Source organism: Chiloscyllium punctatum, chromosome 26 (genome assembly GCF_047496795.1).
Source record: "Chiloscyllium punctatum isolate Juve2018m chromosome 26, sChiPun1.3, whole genome shotgun sequence".
NCBI classification, from domain to species: Eukaryota; Metazoa; Chordata; class Chondrichthyes; order Orectolobiformes; family Hemiscylliidae; genus Chiloscyllium; species Chiloscyllium punctatum.
In genome coordinates, this window is record NC_092764.1 from 44,709,207 (window position 1) to 44,725,895 (window position 16,689).

The following is a 16,689-nucleotide window of genomic DNA, read 5'->3' on the forward strand; positions in this document are numbered from 1 at the left end:
TTTTTTTAGCCTGCAGTTTGAAGCATGGCCTAAACGACAGCTGTGAAGGCCTCTCCCCAGCTCAGCCCTGCAGGAGCTCTAATGTACTTCATTCAGGGGCTGGGAGCTGCTTTTAATCTATCAGCACGACTCCGCAGCTGCTGTAAGCTAGCTGAAAATGGTCTGCACTTGGGGCTTAACTTTTGTAACCCTTTATGTACAACACATGTTCAAAAATATATCAGAACAGCACAAAAAAGGAAAATACACTATTTTAGACATCTAAAAGAATAGCAAAAATAATCTTGGTTCAAATCCAACCTAGAATTGATAATGTCCCTCTTTTCTGTGCAATTTAATTGGACAATCCCCACCTCCTGTGGGTGTGGTGACAGCCCCAAGTAAGTCATAAATTGGTAAAAATGATGGAATAACAATGGCATAATAGCAAGGGTCTTTATGAGAATCATGCATCACTAGTGAGCAGGGAAGATATTCTACACTCCAATCCACCCATTCCTTAGTTAGGAGTTCTTCATACAGATACTTGGTATCCAAAGTGGAAGAAGATTCAATTTAGCATAAACAACTTGCCTTACATCACTGAACACAATAATTCACCAGGTGGAAAACTTCAGGGAAATAAGTACCATCTCCTGAAAGCAGGCAGTCCTGTTGTTTCAATGTTTTTTTTTAATTTAAAAACTAAGGCCAAAGCCTTTATGAAGGACAACTGAATGTAAGTGACGAAACTCACTAAATGTCTTGGGTGTACATTTATTGTAGTTCCTCCAGATAACATTTTAGTATTTATTCAATGCTGAACTTCATCGTATTTCTTTGAGCTAATCTTCAATGAAAATGCATTCATTATGACATAAACTGATCAGGTGTGACAAGATCAACATGCACTTTCCACTGAAAAATAAAGTCTCAGAGAGAGAAATTCACTTAGAAACACTGGCAAAACCAACAGAATCGGCTGAATTATATGATACCTCAGTTTCACAAGTATGGGTGGGGAAGCCTGCTGAGACGAACACATTTGGTCTGCAACCATTTAATGGCCATTTGCCTGTTAATACGCTAAAGGTGGGATCTCCGTCTCTCGGGTCAGGAAGACCCAACTCAGAGAGCTGTTGGCTAGAGGCCAGCAGGGCTGTTTGGTTGGCATGGGTTCCGCACACCATGGTTAAATGTGGGTGGCAGCAGGATGAAACAATTAAATGGGCATTAATTGTCCATTCGAGGACATCATTGGCCATTGGTGGGCAGACCACTTGACACCTTCTCAACCACTGTTATAATTGAGGTGAGGGCAGGTGAATAAGTGGTTGGACAGGTCACCCACTGTTTTGCTGGGGGAGCATTAAATTCAGCTAAATTTAAACTTCTAAAAAGGTAAATTAGTGTTCAAGAGAGCTGTCAGAAATGCATGGTTGGGCACTGATTTGAACACTTTTAAACAGAGTCCCAATGAATAATAGGAAATCATTTCATCATGTGAAGATAACATTTCAAAAATGTAAAAGCAGCTTAGAATGCTAAAATGTAATGATGGATCAAATTAAATACAAACATACATACTTAAAAAGAGATCCATTATTTCTTGCCCAAATGTCATTTTTGATTTTTTTTTCGGTCCAGCTATTTTTGTTGCAGATGAAAACAATAAACTCAAAATATTTAATCAGCATATTCTTGATCAATCTGGCTCCATACCATCCTATGCAGTGCATCTGCAGACAAAGGGCTGAATTTTACAACCCCCAGAAGCAGACTGGCAAGTCGGCAGAAAGCATGGTTGGGCACAATGTTCTATTCTGATGCCCACCTGAATACAGCAATTTCACACATGACAGTACAGGACTGCCCACACATGGGCTAAGTGGGTTCCTTTAATAGCCAATTAATGGCGATATTGGATCTCTGTGCACCCTGCTGCAATTTTTCCGAGGGTGGCTGAAGCTGTTGCCAAATGAGAAGCCCAGCATCATGGGCTGAGGTGGACAAGGCATTTGATAACTCCAGAAACCCTTGGGCCCATCAAAGGTTCCCACCCTCCAACCCCAAGTTGAATCCATCCATGCCTCTCTTTCCCCTCAGACGTTCCTTTTTGGCTCCCCATCTGAGACCTGCCAGCCTAGTGACAGCAATACAACAGCTTCCCTCTGCACCCTGACTAATTTAACTCCCGTTTCTGTTCCATCACTGATGGAGACTGGATGCAGTTCCAGTGGTGGACACCACTTCTGGTGGTGCTGTTGGTACCAGAAAGCTGACTGCTATTTGACTGACTGGCAGCTCTTGGTTGGCGGAAGCACCTCCTCATATGGAGACAAAAGGCCTGGTTGAAGCCACTTAATGGCCCACTGATTATTAAATGCTTGCAAGGCTAGTCATCACAGTGGGCATTTCTGGCAGGGCACAGGGCAGGCAGGGATCTCAGCTGAGCACAATCTCCCAACCTAAGTTTTGGAATTATGGTGGGAAACCTCTTCCTCTTTGGCCTGATAGGTGAAGACCTCGTGTATCTGACACTAATAGTCCATGAAAAAATTACGACAGCTGTCAAAACATTAAAACAGATCTGGTTTCCTTTCTTAGACATTAATTGCCACAGAGTCAATACGTCCCGTGATCTACGGTCTGATTGTATATTCTTTCCATGGCACTTTGGTGATGATGGAAAGCACCCACTGAAAACAATATCCAGAAAAAGAGGTGCCCCTTCCTCTGCAGAATATCAATCTTCAGCCTACACTCAATTTTAATATATTTGAGTCATCTGTGATGATTATCCCAATCACGTGAAGCAATCAAAGTCTGTTCCCTCAAGTTATCCACAATCATCTGATCAAAGACAAAGAAACACAACTCAGCTTTATGTCAAACCAGCTCTTTCTCTCACCAATAAACCTTCACCCACTGTTATAATAAACAAATTATGCCCTAGTGCTGACAGACTTTTGCAGAGAAATGCTGAGCAGGACAATGGGAGAACTCTGCTTTGAATAGTTCCACAGGATCTTTTCGTACAATTGAAGCAGCAGAGTTTGATTGACTCGTCACCGGAAAATGGGCAGCTCCAACAATACAACACCCCCTCATTGCCTGCCTCAATTATGTGCTCAAATCCTTCGGTTGGTTTGAACCCAGGACTTTCAAACTTAAAGGTAAGAGTGTTACCATCAAGCTTTGGCTGACACTGAACAGAAAGGAATCAATAGAATCTTTCAAAGGAAAGCAGTAGGAGGTGTACTCCCAAGGGAAAGAGAACAGATGGGAATATCGTACAAAGGGACGTTCCAAAACATCCCAAGGTTCTAAAGCCAGGCCCTAGCTTAATAACTTAAAATTCTAGTAAGTTAACTTGCAGAGTACATTGTCACATGGTTACTTAAGATGTATTTTCACTGAAATTTTCACTTTCGAACAGAAGTGTTCTCCAGAGCTTAACTTGGAAATATTTTGGAGGCTGCAATATTAATGGAGCTATAACATCAACACCAATGGCCCTATCATCTTACGAAACTGATACAGACCTTTATATTCTCAATGGCTCCCTGCAGCAAATGAAAACTTGAAAATCCAGGACCTGGGCGTGTTTGTGGTGACTGATCAAAGCTGCCAGTACACTCTCCGTCTCGAGGTGGAACTCCTGCTCCCTTCTTTCAGAAGTTAGTCAAATAGAAGCAGCTCGGTTCCTTTTCAATCCTCGAGATTCAAAAACGTTTCTAAGATCTCACTCCCTCTCCTGTGTGAAGATTTTTGATTCTGAGTCATGTAATCCATCTGTTGGGATTGTATTCTTTTTTAAAGCACTACGCCAGACTAAGATTGGTGATACTTGCAGTTGATGTCAGGGAAAACTGTCCTTACAGACCTTGGTTTCTGCCTGGCTAAAATTATAACGCTAAGAGAGAGCTCTGTGTATGCTTGGCTAATTGAGGGAACAGAGCTCCCTCCCAAGGGTTAGAAATATCAAAGCTTAAATAGCATCAAAAGGAGAATCCCTGCTCTTTCAGCATTTTAAACAAGGTCACTCAGGCTTAAACAATGCTCGGAAGTCTAAAACACATTACAATTCAGGTCTGACACGTTGTGGGGTGGCTCACTTCAGTATCAAACCGAAGTGAAGTTTTGGCCCATTTTCCCAGAGTATCATTGTGCCTCACTCGGAAGTTAGTCAAATAGAGTTTCAACTTCAAATTTACACTGCACACAGAACCACTCTGTATGAATGTTACCAGAAAGTGCCACTTCTCCTTAATTTCTCTTAGTCTTTGGTCCACCATTTCTGTTGATTCCATGCTGCAGTGTTTGACAATGGGAGAAACACAGCTAGAAACATTCTGACGAGTGGTCATTAACTTGAAACATCACTTTGATATCCTCCACAGATGCTGCCTGACCTGCCTCATTTTTTCAGCTTTTGTTTTTGCTCTTATTTCAGATGGCTAACATCCACAGAATTCTGCTTTTGCAGACACTTCTCATGCCATACTCATAATGAATGGCAGAGCAGGCTCAAAGGGCTGAATAGCCTACTCCTACTCCTTTATGAGTCATGTTCATCTACAAAAGCTAAAATGGAATATCTCGAAATTGCAGTTTTATCAGAATAACCATCAACTTTATTTTCAATAAAAGATACTTTTGAAAACTGAACAATTTTGACTGAAGCAATTTCACATACTTTTACAGTGCTAAAAACAAATGTTAACACTGATATAAACTTTAGGTTGGTGGATTTGGTACCCACAATTGTCTATTTTGAAAACTTAATTAAACTAACTGACGTCCTAGCAAGGACAAATTGGCTGTTATGAGAAAAAGATTATAAACCACACAATAAAACTGAGTGATTAAGCTAGAAACAATGTAACCCTCCAATAACATGCAAAGAATCCATTCTGAAGGTGCATCTTCTTAAAATAGCAGAGAAAAACAAAATGATGATGCAGTTCCTAGCTCCTTACACTGGACAACAAAAGGAGTGTTCACATCAAATGAAAATGAGATTGCATGAAAAATTGGGAGCTGATTATGTAGTTTTTTAAAATATTAAGATAGCTTCCGCAGCATACTCACACTTCTGCTGTGAATCCCATCAGGTGCCATTTTGGTGAGGGTGTTAGTGTGTATGCGGGAAATACATGCCAGAATTATGCAGAACAGGCAAATCATGTCATAATTCTAAGTGCAATACTGATCTGATGCCAGCAGTGCCATTTTGGATCTCAAGCTGATGCCCTCTCATAACCTTGCCCAGCTGAACATGCAATCAGCATCAGAAAAGTCCACCCACCAGCACTACTGAAAGGAATCATACAATACTTCACAGGCTAGATGTTGATTGATGTATTCAGGCTGTTGCTTTGGTTCTACAAGTGCGTGGTGTTTTGTACAGTTATCTAAAGTTGCAATTGTCTACAGGGACTGATGTGGCATGTGCTCACGTGATTTTTGTTTTTATTCACTCGAAGGAAATGGTCGTCGCTGGCTGGCCAGCATTTATTGTCCATCCCTAGTTGTCTTCGGATCACAGAATTGTTACAGTGCGAAGGAAACCATTTGGCCCATTATGTCTGTCCTGGCTCTCCAAATGGAGTATCTCATGTCCTACTATTTTCCTGCCTTCTCCCTATCTAATTCCCTTTTGAATGCCTCGACTGAACCAGTCTTCAGCACACTCACAGACAGTGCATTCCAGACCCTAAACACTTGTTGCATGAAAGTGTTTTGACTCATTTCATTCTTGACTCTTTTCCTAATTGTTTTAAACCAATACCCTCTTCTTCTTGATCTTTGTGACTGGAACATTTTCTGCCACTTATTTTATTCAAATTCCTTATGATTTTGAATGTGTCGATCAGATTTCTTCTCAGCTTTCTCCCCTCCAAGGAGAACAGTTCAGACTTCTCCAAGCTACCTTCATAACTGACAATCAAGGTATTTTTCAAAGTATAATTTCAGTTACATCACACTGTAAATTTTTGCTATAAATTCTGTGCCTTAGAATTGTGTCCTCCACAATCACCTGATGAAGGAGCGGCGCTCCGAAAGCTAGTGTGCTTCCAATTAAACCTGTTGGACTATAACCTGGTGTAGTGTGATTTTTAACTTTGTACACCCCAGTCCAACACTGGCATCTCCAATTCATAACTGACATTCTTGCCAATTTCTTCGACACTCTCTCCATGTCTTCACATCATTCCTAAGATGAAACATGGTGGCTCAGTGGTTAGCACTGCTGCATCACAGCACCAGGGTCCCAGGTTCGATTCCAGCCTCGGGTGACCGTCTGTATAGAGTTTGCACATTCTCTGCGTAGGTTTCTTCCGGGTGCTCCGGTTTCCTCCCACAATCCAAAGATGTGCATACGAGGTGAATTGGTCAAGAGTGTTGGGTGCATGAACCAGAAGGAAATGGGTCTGGGTGGGTTACTCTTCGGAGGGTCGATGTGGACTTGTTGGGCCAAAGGGCCTGTTTCCACACTGTAGGGAATCTAATCTAATTATGAAACTGGACACATTATTCCAGTTGACTGTATAAGACACTGGTTTACAAGTTCAACATAATCTCACTGCTTTTGTACTCGAAAGAAGCCTAGGATGCTATATGCTTTATGAACTGCTCTCTCAACCTGTCCTGCCACCGAGAACTTACAGTAGACGAGCAGGAGGCTGGAAGAACACAGCAAGCCAGGCTGCATCAGGAGTTGAAGAAGTCAACTTTTTGGATACAACCCTTCTTCAGGACTGGAGATGGCGGTAGAGGGAGCTGCTGATAAAGAAATTCCTGAAGGATAGTCATACTCGAAAGATTAACTTCTTCACCCCCTGATGCTGCCTGGCTAGCTGTGTTTTTCTAGCCTCCTACTTACCTACTTTGGTTTCCAGCACTTGCAGCATTTTTTGTCTCTAACCAAGAACTTATACACATATAATCTAGCCCCTATGCTCTTACACCCTCTTCCGAGTGTATCCTTTAAATTATATTGTCTTCCATGTTCTCCTGACCAAAATGTATCACTTCATACTTCTCTGTATTAAACTTTACCTGTCACCGATCCGCCTACTCTATCAATTCATCTAAATAGTCTTGTACATGAAGGTCTATATACTGTATCAGGAAAAAAGGTCCCAAGACTGACATTGTTAAAAGATTACTCGCGAATTTTGACAAATCCAGACAAGTCAGTTGTTTTCAGATGTGGGTGCACAAGTAAACACTCCCCCTGGGATATAGCATGCCTTGGTGAATGAACAGAGGTGACCCAGATCAGGACAATCTGCTGGAAGTAGGAGGAGGAGGAAATGGGTTTCCATCAGAAGACTACATTCTTCCACGGCATTCTGGGCGTAGTTTTCCTGCCCAAGTTTTATGGTGAAATGCTGTTTGAAATGTCTGGCTTCAATAAGAATGCCCTTATTATGACCTACCAGCTACTGCTGTCACAACCCCAGTCTGACAGCAGTGGCACTGACTGAGACAAACACGTGCTTAGCTGCAGGAAGCCACTACTACACCAACTTTATTTACATCTTCTCAATAGGAAGGGCAGCAGAGAAGTTGATATAACAAAATATTCACGTTTTACAATGTGCCCCAGTTGCCCCCACTTACAAAAGCAACTTATTTATTACAAAGCAAAATGATACATAATGATAAGTTCCCAGAAGACAATTTGATAAAACCAACGTCTACAATACCTGTAAATTTAAAAGTTGGGCTGCATAGTTGTCTTACTGCAATCTCAACCAAAATATGCATGACCAGAGTCATTTATACTTAAAATATTTGTTTTTCCTAACACCAGTATATGTTTCACAAAAAAATGATCAGTGAACAAGAAATAACCAAAAGAACAACTTTGTTCTTCTTTGTCCTGACATAGGTGAATTGAAACTGCCGAGTTACTCTCTCTTTCTGTTTCTGACTCTGTTCTCTTATTACCTTGGTGTTAAACCTGAATTTTGACTTTGATTACCAATGCCACTTAATGGCTGGAAATGTGAAATCAATTAACTTATTTTAATCAAAGGCCCTGATTGAGGGGCTCTCATGGTGCAGTGGTAGGGCCCCTATCCCTGGACCAAAAGAGGCGTGGGTCCAAGCCCCACTTGCTCCAAGCCCCACTTGCTCCAAAGGTGTGTGATAACATCTCTGAACACGCTGATTGGAAAAATCAAATATCCTGATTAGGATCTTCTTGTGGCACAGTGGTAGTGTGCCTACCCCTAGACTGGAAGGTCCAGGTTCAAATTCGACTTGCCCTGGAGATGTGTAATAACATCGCTGAACAGGTTGATTAGGAAAACAGGTCAAAGACCCTGACTGCCATTTGCAGGGGAGAAAAACTAGCAACAGGAACAAGGAAAGTGACAAATGAAGCAAAGGCAAGTATCAAATGGGATTAGAATGCAAATAATATAAATTTGCAGAACTAAAGACAGTCTATTTGAATACATAAGGCATTCTTACCAAGATTGGTGTTTCAAAGGCACAATTTTAAGTAAATGTCCATGATTGAATTGCCACTGTACACATAGCTGCAGAGTGACCACGGCTGGGAACTGAATAACCAAGGGTACTTGTCACTAAGGCAGAATAGCAAAAGGTTAAAGGAGGTGAGGAACTGTTCTTCATAAGTTACAAAATCTATAGTTTAATGACAGAGGATCTCAGATCGAAGGATTGAAGTGTAAAATCAGTTTCGGTGGAGCTGAACAACAGCAAGGGACAGCATAAATTGGTACGAGTTGTTCTAGCCTATCAAAAAGTAGAAGCAATGTCAGGCACCACTCCATATATATGTAATGTGGGTTGTACAATCATAAAAGGGAGCTAGAATTTACATGTGACCTCACTAAACCTAATCAACATTAATGCTGTGGAAGATGAAGTCCTGGCCTGTGTACAAGACTGCTTTCTGCAGCATTACATTGAAAAATCAATTAGGGATTGGGCTAATTTAGATTTGGCATTATGAAATGAGAAAGGCTAATTAATATCCTTGTCAAGAAGTCTTTGGGAAATACTGACCATAAAATGATAGAATTTCACATTAAGATTAAATTTGTGAAAGTTCATTCTGAAACTGAAGTCTTCAGTTTGAGTAAACATGCCATGAAGGTATAAGGGGTTGGGTGGGTATACTAGATTGGGAAATTACATGATTCAGCTATCGCTAACAAAATAAATTAAAGCTTGTTTTTGATTTAAGAAAGTTGCTTATAAGCATGCCAGAAAAAGCAGTAAGCCTGGATGAAGCTTGGGAGCAATTTAGAATGCAGCTTAGAATGAACAAAAAAAAACTGGTAAGGAGAGGGAAAAAAAATGAACATGAATGCAAACTAGCAAGAAATAAACAGCAGTCTCCAAGACCTTCTTTAGGTTTGTAAAAAGATCAGACAAATGTGCGCCCAGTACAGATGGAGACCAGAGTTTATACAGGAGAACAGGGAAATGGCGAGACAAGCCAACTAATTACTTTGTACCAATCTTCAGAGGGTGGATCAAAGGTTAATAAAACCCCTGAACAAGATAAGCTCTACCCCAGAGTGTTGAATGAGATGGCTACAGACATAGTGAATGCATTGGTGAATATGGAGAGGTTTCTGCAGACTGGAAAATAGCAAGCATAACCCCACCAGTTAAAAGAGAGGAACTGGGAGAATAGAGAACTACAAACTTGCTAGTCTGGCATCAGGAAAAGGGAAAATGAAATGATAACTGGGCACTTTGAATTGGATTGGTGGTAATTTACTAGCAATGATTTGAGAATTAGTTAACAGGCAAGAAGTAACAAATAAGAAGAAATGGATCACCCTCAGGTTGGTGGGCTATTACCATGGGGTACAGCAGGAATCAGTACTAGGGCCTTAACTGTTCAACACAAATTGTGTTTCCAAGTTGTGAGGAAGGTATAGTCTTCGAGAGGACGTGGGACAGGCTAAGTAATGGGCACAAGCATGGCAGATGAAATATATAACTAAATATGAAGTTAACTATTTTTATCCAGCACATTACCTAAATGGTAACAAGTTGGAAATGTTAGTGTCCAAAGGAACTTGAATATCCTTGGTTCATGACACACTAAAAGTTAATATGTAGACGCAACAATCAAATAAGAAGGCAAATGCTATGTTGGCCTTCATAACAAAGGCATTTGAGGACAGACCATGTTTAACTTATTTTATTGTGTACCTCTCTGGAATCACTTTTATGAAAGCATTGTGTTATTGCCAAAACTGTGGCATCCCTTAATTTTAAGTATTTTTAAATGACATACATCTGCTGATAAAATTGACAGACATCAAGGGATATGGAGATAGTATATAAAACAAGCCTTTAGGTAAATGATCAATCATGGTTGAATTGAAGAGTGGAACAGGCTTGATGGGCTTAATAAGGTAAAAACAATGACTGCAGATGCTGGAAAGCAAATACTGGATTAGTGGTGCTGGAAGAGCACAGCAGTTCAGGCAGCATCCAACGTTGCTCGTTGGATGCTGCCTGAACTGCTGTGCTCTTCCAGCACCACTAATCCAGTTGATGGGCTTAATAGCCAACTTGTCTATTCCTATGTACCGACTGCACACAAACTCAACCTTTATCTGGCTGTTAACGTTACAGACCAAAACAAGATACTCTTACCTTTTGAATTCTAAGAAATTAACATGCATTCATTAGACCAGGGAGTGAAGGGAAGCTTGATTGGATCATTTCTCTTTCTGAGACACATTTCTCAACTTTTTCACCAACTTCTCAATATCACTGTCTACCTCTGGATACTAAAAATAGCTTCTGCTCCTGCTTTCATATGAACTTCTTATATCTGCAATTGATGAAGCTTCCCTCCAGCACAAGGTCAGAAATGGGGATAATCGCTGATGATTGCAAAAATGTTCAATACTATTTTCATCTCCTCAGATACTGAAGCAGTCCATGCTCAAATAGAACAAGACCTAGTCAACATCCAGGTTTGGACTGATAGGTGTCATATAACATTTGTCCAACTAATACCCCTTGACATTCTATGGTATTACCACTGCTGACACCTCAACTTTGAACATCCTGGAGATTAACCAGTGACCAGAAAATTAATTGGACCACCAAAATAAATACCATGTCTATAAGAACAAGTCAGAGGGTAGGACTTCTGTGGTGAGTAGCCCACCATTTACAAGGCATAATTTGGGAGTGAGATGACTGGATGGGTACAGCACTCAACACTAAAGAAGCTGGACACCATCCAGGACATTCACGTTTTTCACCACCAATGTAGCAGTGTGCATCATCTATAAGACTCACTGCAGCAAATCGTCTAGGCTTTTTGATGACAACTTCTAAACCCATGACTTCTACCTCTTAGAAGGGCAGCAGATACATGGCAACTCCACTACCTGCAAATTCCCAATCAAGTCACACAACATCCTGAGTTGGAACACCATGGTTTGCCTATATCGTGGTATCTTCATAGTCAGTGAGTCAAAATCCTAGAACTCCCATTCTAACAGTGGTGTCAATATCCATGCACCCCAGAACTGCAGTGGTTCAAGAAGATGGTTCACTACCATCTTCTCAAGCACAATTAGGGATGGGCAACAGATGCTGGTCTAGTCTGTGACACTCTCATCCACAAACTATTTAAAAAATATGAAGATACTCCATCAATCTCTCCCTAAGCCTCGGGGCAATAATGAGTCTTACACTCCAAAAGAAGACAACCTTCACCTACTCTCAATTCATTTTCACATGTGAAATACACCTTCAATTTCTTATCATCACATTCTTTAGGCTAGCCATTCATACACAAATGAGATCCTTGTGAACTTCTTCGATAATTTCTCTGGCACACTGGTATATCATTTGTGATGATTAAGTAGCAACACAGTGATTTGAAATGAATCACTTCACAAAATATCTGAAACAATATCTGCATTTGCAAGCTCTGTTGTCTTTCAATCTTATGGCCAATTTTGTCATCTGGCCATGCTTGCTCAGTGATCACTGTCTTAGCACTTTCTCAATAACAGATATGTTCTTAATGATCCCTACTGTAAATAACTTGGCCCAGTTTAACTGCATCCCCTGAAGACAATTTATTTCTGCCAAGGAGGCGCTATTTCCTCCAACTCATATCAATGACAAGTAATATGATATACAATCATATTCATCCTACACTAACACTGGAATACTGTCATTGGAATAACTAGACAGTTTTACAAGATTTGCGCAAGGGTATGTGACTTGAGGGATTTCTTATATTCTCCGCCTGAAATTGCAAACCCTACCAAAGCAATATCAACAATTAAAAGCAAGTTGTGACTTTCCAACTTACACTTTTACTGTAGGTGCTGCAATTATATCTTCAGCCCATTAATAGTCTCAACTTCCAGATGCAGTTTTTCTTGTTCTCAGATCAACCCCAACACATGATCTTCCTGTTCAATAACATCAACTTCTGTTTTCATTCCTGTCATCTACATTCAAGGATTTCCAAACTCTTGAGCTTAACCTGGTGCACAGTTGCACCCTGACGCCTTTTCACCATTTGGAGCAAGATGTTTCCTCGACCCATGTACACCATCTGGATATGTCAAACTATCCCATGCGCATTGCACAAAAATGGAAACAGGGACATTTAAATGTTTGGTGACCACATCACCTGTGGCATCTAACTCTGAGACTGGGAACTAGGCTGCTACGACCTAGATCCTGCTGAAATATGGCGCACCTAACCTGCCAGCTCAGAAAAGGTACCTCCTCACTATCTGCAACTATCTCTTTCTGCCATTTCAATAGCTATGATCTCTTTTCTGCCCTTCTTCCTCATCAACTTATTTCCACGTCAATTAACATCAATATGGCCAAAGAAACACTGGCATCACTACTCGAAAAACTAGGACCACAAACACCAGACAGCACCAACTTCATCAGCAAAGGCAACATCTTCAAGCTAGTGGACCTGTGCCTCACCACCTACTTCACATTCAATAAAAAAACCTACAAACAAGTCAATGGACACCCATGGGATCACCAATATGGAAGCAGTAATGCAGAGACTTGAACAAACTGCCCTCCCATCTATCCAACCCAAACTTTGGGTCCGCTATATAGATGACACCTTTCTCATCATAAAGTGGAACAAATTAGAGGAATATCCTGACAGGCATAAAATTCACAAAAGAGGAAAAAAATGACAACAGACTCCCATTCCTAGATATGACAGTTGAACGTACAGTAAACAGAGAGCTTCAAACCAGTGTCTACTGAAAAACAACAAACACATAGACCAAATACTTAACTTCAGAAGCAATCATCCCAACACCTACAAACGGAGTTGCATCAGGACATAATTTCAACTTATTTACATCACACTGCAACATCCAAGAACTACAAATAGCAGAACAAATAGCAGAAGAAAAATATCTATACAATGTTTTCAAGAAAACCGGGTACCTAATAAACACAATCCGCCAATTCCTCAGAAACAAACCCAAACAAGCAAACACAACGCAACCAAAAACTATAGCCACATTATCTTACATCAAGATCATGTCAGAAATGACTTCCAGATTAATCAGACCCCTTGGCATCATGGTAGTCCATAAACCACTTGAACAGTGACCAATGAACCTGAAGGATCCATTCGAGACTACCAGCAAAACTAACATCATTTATAAAATACCATGCAAGAACTGTAAAAAACACTACATCGGACAAGCTAGCAGGAATCTTGCCACCAGGATCCATAACACCAACTGGCAACCAAAACACACCACCCACTATCACTAGTTCCCATACATACAGACAAAAAAGGACATCACTTTGACTGGGAAAACACACACATCCTCAGACAAACAAAATAAAAACACGCACAAGAATTCTTAGAGGCATGGCATTGTAAGCAGAACTCCATCAATAAATAGATCGACTTAGATCCCATCGATCTTTCCCTTGGAAAAAAGAACTAAAAATGACATCACCCACCTTAAGAAACCAAGACCTATAGAGAGGCGGGACATACCATCAACGCTATACCAGAAACTCTCACTGATGATGTTGCACAGTCATGGTGTCGAAACGTCTGAAAAGAGGGTGGTTGAGGCCAAAACATTGAATTTTTGATTTTGCTTATTGGTTAAGTTATAGAACCCTTTGTGGGCAGTTTTTGTTTCAGTTTGTAATTTGGTTAATTGCTTTATTTTAAAAGAAAAATAGAGTATTTTCCAGTGGGGAGACTTCAGAAAGTAAAAGGTGTAAATCCTCTGAAAAGCGTCTTCTATCTAATTCAACATAGGGATCTCTGTCTGTGAAACAAACTGGACTGTTGTGAAGTAATGTTACCATACGTCTCATCGTGACTGGTGTGGTTGCCTGCTGCATTCTACACAATCACGGGGAGAACCCTACAAGCAGTTATGTGCAGAGAATGTGAGGTGCAGGAGCAAGAATCAGAAGCCAATCTCTGCCCAGATTGTGCCTGAAGTACACATCTGATTGATATCAGTAACTCCAATCCCAATTGCCCAAACACAAAACAATCTCATATCTTACTTTCCCTCTGTCACTGACTATAACAACATCGTCTTAACTGCAATGCAAAAGTAAACAAGCAATCCAAATCAAACTTATAAATACAAAAGAGTCAATAACCTTCAGTGCAGGTTTCTGGGAGTCTTTGCCTGTCCTGATGCTCCTACTCAGTATTTCTCCAGTAGATGCTATGTGGCTGGTGGCTGTCAGTGAAGGAGACTACCCACAGCCACTTTTGACAACCTCAGGCAGCTCTGGTCCTAAAATGCTGCAGACTGCACCATCTCAGCCTGGATGGCACCAGTCTGGAATGGTTGGCTGATTAGCAAGTCACCAAAGAAGCAGGACGATAAATGCTGTCAATCTGAGAGAGGACTTCTGCTTCTAGGAGATACACAACTCCCAAAGGGCAGAAGCTCAGCAATCCTAATAAACTGCAGTGAAAGCAGAACGCACTGGAGAAACTCGACAGCTGTGGCAGCATCAGTGGAAAGAAAAAAAATCTTCATGTTTCAAATTGAACATGACTGTCTTTCAGAATCTGAAGTAGTCCTATTAGGCTTGAAACAGGGGTCAGAATGTTCTCCAGCCTTGTGTAGCATGGGTAATGATGAGAAAGTTGGGAAAATATGACAAGAATGAAGAGATCAGTTTCTTGACATCAAAAAAAAGTTTGAATTTTAGTCTTAGAGAAAGAGCAAGTTCTGAATTTTACTAATGAGTGACAAATACCTTATTTCCATGTATTTGTATTTTATGATTAGCTCAGCTTGTCTCACTTCTATGCAGCTCCAAAATCTCCCCTCCTTCCCTGAGAAACTGAATGGCACTAATTTCTGACATGAAGGTCACAGCAGGTCCCTGGCAGCAGCAGCTCACCAGTTGCTTCTCTAGATCTTCAAACAGCTCCATCTTCACCATTACTTCCCTGCATGGTCCATGAAGACCACCTTCTTCCAACCTTCGTCAACGTGGGGAGGTACAGGTATACATGTTTCATTAAAGTGAATTTGCTGTAATGCGATTAATGAACTGGGGACACTTTCTAAATCAGCAAGATTTAAAATGTGCATTGGCTGTAACACAATTATATCACTAACCCCTTAGGTGCCATTTCTAAAGTACGATTTTTCTATAACATGGGGTTGTACAAGAACGCAGCCATCATGCTAAAGAACTACCTGTATTGTCTAATCACCAGGCTCACCACATCATCATGGATATTCTTGGACCCACTGACACACCACTTCCACCCTTCAGGCATTCACTTTCTAGTTCAGACACATCTATGAATTGCATACTTCTGGCTGTTCTCTTTGTGCTCACACCCATCTCGTACACAAACACAAGGTGCATGTATTGGTTCATAGTTTACTTTCATGCTGCTCACTTATTTTGTGCTGATCTGGAAGCTGCCAGGCCCTCTTGCTTGCATTGTTTTTCAGCACATAGGGTCTTCAGTCCTAACTTGCAGGTTGCCAGCCTTGATTGCACTGGGGTTTAGCACAGAGGAACAACAGGCAACTTGACACATTTTGGAGCAAGGAACAGTCTAGGGCGGGAGTTTACATATTGCTGTATAACACCATGCAATGTCAATGTCACACCTGCAGTATGGGTCAGCAGCTTACATAGTAAACACTGTGCTGGATTCACCAGAATGTTGAAGTCTGAAAGTCAAGGGATCAATCTTCGATAGAAAGAAGGGAACCTATGTTCAATTAGGGACTGCCATCACCGTCAGTCAAAAGAATCATCTGATCTCAGTCTGGGGATTAGCCACTGCCAGTCAGGCATTTGGTTCTACCAGATCTATGGCCTTGCAGTCCATGGACTGGGTCACAATCAGCCTTCAGGTCAAGTGCAACCAGTCTAGAGCTGGTTACCCTGGCTGCTGTGGTGACATCAATCCAAGGGCTGGACAATTCTCAGTCAGGACTGTCCTTCCAAATGTGTCCAAAGGTCCACAGTCAGTCCTGAGAATTTGGGCAATAATGGTTGAGGACAGTGCATAAAGCCTTGAGGGAAAACAGGAAGCTCAAGCCTGGTGTTGGGATTCATTGAATCGGGTTGCTGACAGAATGATTATAATGAAATGGGGCAATTTAAAACTGAAGGGTGGAGTTTTGCAGTATCATCAAGGGTGTCCCCATCGTTGCG

General features: G+C 41.1%; 1 protein-coding gene across 6 annotated transcripts in view; it reads right to left on the minus strand.

The window, feature by feature from the left end:
- The window catches only part of znf423 (zinc finger protein 423), a 366,010-nt gene that overhangs the window by 90,665 nt on the left and 258,656 nt on the right, over positions 1-16,689 (minus strand). The gene's annotated exons all lie outside the window — the stretch shown is intronic.